Below are 4,275 nucleotides of genomic sequence, written 5' to 3' on the forward strand. Positions count from 1 at the left end.
TGATGGGTGGTACCATGTTGATGGTGAGTATGATGTTGATCATGTATAATGATAGTTGATTGGAAATGGTATTATTGGAAATTGGGATGAGGAAGGATGTATGACATGATATTGTGTTTGTCCTTTAGCCATTTGGTGGAGAAGTATTAAAATGGTTGGATGTGATTTTGGGAATTTTGGTAAAATGTCAATTGTGAGTTGAGGATGGCTTGTTGTTAATTTTGGTACATTTTGATTGATTTCAAAGAGAAGGGTTGAAATTGGAATTTTTGATTGATTTTGAAAAGAGTTGAAAGTGGCTTATTTTGAAAATGGCGCTTTGTGGTTTTGTATGAAAACATGGTTTTTGGGCATACTTTGACGGGACATAACTTGGACTACGGATCTCTGATTTGTGCCAAATCTGTTTAGAAATAAAATTGGATCCGGGATGTCCATGCCGTTTAAAGAACGGGTGAAAAATGATTTAAAATGAGAGAGTTATGACCGTCAGAAGATTGGGGGTTGAATCTGTGAATTCTGCAATTTTTAACTTAGAAAATTTTTAGCAGAATAACCCCCCGCGCGTAGGCGCTCTTGGCGCGTACGCGCCGTTCTTCCAGAAAGCGCCATCCACGCGTGCGCGTGATGTGCGCGGGCGCGTCGAATGTGCTGCACCCAATGCCCAGCCATTTTCTCGAGAGTTGTGCCAAAGTTGTGCCAGTTTTGTGCCTGGGGCGCAAGAGTACCCACGCGTACGCGTGGCTGACGCGTGCGCGCCGTTTGGCTAATTTTCAACCCACGCGTTCGCACGTATGACGCTTGCGCGTCGATGAGTTTTAAGGCCATCCACGCGTGCGCGTGGAGTGCGCGTACGCGTGGACCTGTTTTCATCCCAAAGTTGATTTTTGAGTTTTAAAAGCTAAATTTCATACTTCTAAGCCTCCGATCTCACCACTTATGTCTTGAATCATTATGATATGCCTAGCATGAGGAAAAGGGCTAGTGAATGTAGTAACTTGCGAGTGAAGCAAGGGGAAAAATGAATGATCATTGAGGATCAAAGATGATTATGTGAGATGCGGAGGATGGCGGTGGAAGTGCTTGTTATGCCATGGGCCGAAGGGCCATAATTGTTAATGAATTGGCTGGTTATGGATTTAACCGTGAGCCGGATGGCTGGATTATACCGTGTGATGGCGGAGCCATGTTTATGGCTAAGTAAAAATGCATATATGCTGTTGATTGAATTGTGAATGTTTGCACTTCCACCATCGGAGATGAGGGTTTCCCTGGGTAGTAGCAGTGGCTAGCCACCACGTGCTCCAGATTGAGACTCGAAGCTCTTTTGATCCTATGTCGTAAGTGTGGCCGGGCACTGTGAAAGGCCCGGATGAGCTCGCCCCCGTAAATATTCACCTGTGATGGTGATGGATAAATATTCACCAGTGAGGGTGATGGATATGGATCATGATTATGATCAAGTTTATGACGAGTATAACTCGAGTTGGGGATGCACGACAGAGGGACAGTTCAATGGTTAGCTACCAGGACTTGTCGGGTTGGCTCTATAACCGACAGATGATATCATCAGCCACTAGGGACAGGCATGCATCATAAGCATACTACATGAATTGTTTGAGATTGCCTATTTGACTGCTAATTGTCTAAATGCCCTATCTGTTCCTATTTGTAAATCTCTTGTCTGATATAACTGTGTTTGCTATATTATACTTCTGCTGGTGGTTGGGAGGTCTGAAGGAATTGGAAAGGGAAGTATTAGTTAGACTGAAGGATCTTTAGTCAGTTGCCACTTACGGTTTAGCTTGTTTATAAGCTTTGATATTATCTGGAGGAAGTTCTAGGATTGCCTTCGGCTTTCCTCTATTATTATGTATTATATATGTGGAAGCTGTTACCATGCTGGGGACCTCTGGTTCTCACCCATGCGGATTTTGTGGTTTTCAGATGCAGGACGCGATGCTTCTCGTTGAGGCATGCTGGAGACTTCTGGATTTAGCGAAGATCCTTTGTTCTCAGGACTCTGTTTTGGGTTATATATCTTGTTTAGATATTTTTATCTCTATTAAATAATACAACTGTGATGACTCCTTCTAGAGGGGATTTTGGAGATTGGATTTCTGTATTTGTGTCCCTTTGGGTTTTCTTTGGGGTTTTCCTTATTTTATTATATGTATATATTGCTATGCTCGGACCGGTTATCTTCGTAACCGGGTTTTGAGTCTTGATATTCCTGTTTTTGACACTCTTTATATATATGATCTTGCACTAGCTTATCCTTTGCTCGTTACGTTATCGATCGGAGTATTGCGTTTCGAGTTACGGTTTTTGTTTACCCCTTTTTCTATAAGGCTCCTAGTTATAATCAATCATTCATACTACTATACGTACTAAATTTTTGTTTTAGAGGTCGTAATACCTTGCCATCTCTGAATTATGACTTAAGCATAAGACTCTGTATGGTAGGGTGTTACATTATGGTATCAGAGCAGTTCGTTCCTGTAGAGCCTGAGGAATGGACTGACTATGCTTCTGTGCATTCTCTTTGTGTGTGTTATGTGCTGTTAGTATATCTGCTTGATATAATTGGCATAAACGTTCATGAGCATGCATTTGGGACTTTGAAGCACTAGACTTCCGATATTGAGACTGATCAACTTAATATCGATTGTTTGGTGCGTATAGGAACCAGATGGCGCCTCGTGGACGCGGTAGAGGTCGTGGGAGGAGTCGTAATAATGCTCGTGCACCAGAGACTAACCCTAATGATCCGGTGAACTTTATGACTGCGTTGGAGAACATGACTGCTGCTATGCAAGCCACTGCTGAGGCTCTTGGTCAACAGATGAACAACCATGATAATGACGGAGGTGGAGTTCAGGGCCCGATGACACTGGCAAACTTTTTGAAGGTTAATCCACCGAAGTTCAAGGGAACTACTAGCCTGACTGAAGCCAATACGTGGTTTCAGGCTATGGAACGAGCACTGCAAGCGCAGGTGGTGCCTGAAGGACAGCGTGTCGAGTTCGCTACCTATTTGCTCACTGGTGAAGCGTCGCATTGGTGGCAGGGTATCCGACGCCTTCTACAGCAGGGTGATGATTATATCACCTAGGATGTCTTCCAAGAGGAGTTCTATAAGAAGTACTTTCCGACTTCTGCTAGGACGGCCAAGGAGCTTGAATTGTTGCAGCTGAAGCAGGGTACAATGTCCGTATCTGAGTATACTGACAAGTTTGAGGAGCTGTTCAGATTCTCTCATATGTGTCAAGGGACTCCGGTGGAATATGAGGAATGGAAGTGTGTTAAGTACGAAGGAGGACTCCAGAGTGATATTTTCAATTCAATGGGACCAATGGAGATTAGGACTTTCTCCGAATTGGTGAACAAGTGTAGGGTTGCTGAAGAGTGCGTGAAGAGGGCAGCCGTTGAGAAAGGAAGTCACAAAGGATCATTTCCACAGAACCGAAGGAAGAGCTTTGCACCTAAAGGTCCACCTTTTAAGAGGGGAGGTTCTTTTAGGAGGCCCAACAACAACTACTCCCAAGGGAAAAGGTTTGGGAAGCAGCCTCAGAATGATCAAGCTTGTACTAGGTGTGGGAGTCACCATCCGGGAGTACCATGCAAGGCCGGATGGGGTTTGTGCTACAATTATGGAAAGACGGGGCATAAAGCCGCAAGTTGTCCGGAGAAGCAAAAGCAAGGTGCTGGGAAAGCACAACAGACTAGTCGGGTGTTCACCACCTCAGCTGTGGGTGCAGAAGGATCTGAGACACTCATTCGAGGTAACTGTGAAATGGCTGGTCAAACTTTAAATGCTTTATTTGATTCGTGAGCATCGCATTCATTCATTGCATTTGAGAAAGCCCATGAGTTAGGATTGAAGATCGTAACCTTAGGTTATGACCTAAATGTATATAATGCTACCCATGAAGCCATGGTAACTAGGCTAGGATGCCCGAAAGTTTTGTTTAGGTTCAAGCAGCGTGATTTTGTCCATAATTTAATCTGCTTACCGATGATCGGTCTTGATCTTATCTTGGGATTGGACTGGTTATCTGAGAACCATGTCCTGCTTGATTGTTCTACAAAGTCGGTGTACTTTATGCCGGAGGATACAGAAGGGCCGGTCGTGGTGAATAATTATTACTTGAATTCGATGATGGTGAACTGTTCTGGAATCGAATGTCAAGGTATCCTGTTGTTAACCGCTGGTGTTTCGGGTGATGATCAAAAGTTGGATCAGATTCCGGTAGTGTGTGAGTTTCCGGAAGT

This window comes from Arachis hypogaea, chromosome 11, assembly GCF_003086295.3.
Source record: "Arachis hypogaea cultivar Tifrunner chromosome 11, arahy.Tifrunner.gnm2.J5K5, whole genome shotgun sequence".
NCBI classification, from domain to species: domain Eukaryota; kingdom Viridiplantae; phylum Streptophyta; class Magnoliopsida; order Fabales; family Fabaceae; genus Arachis; species Arachis hypogaea.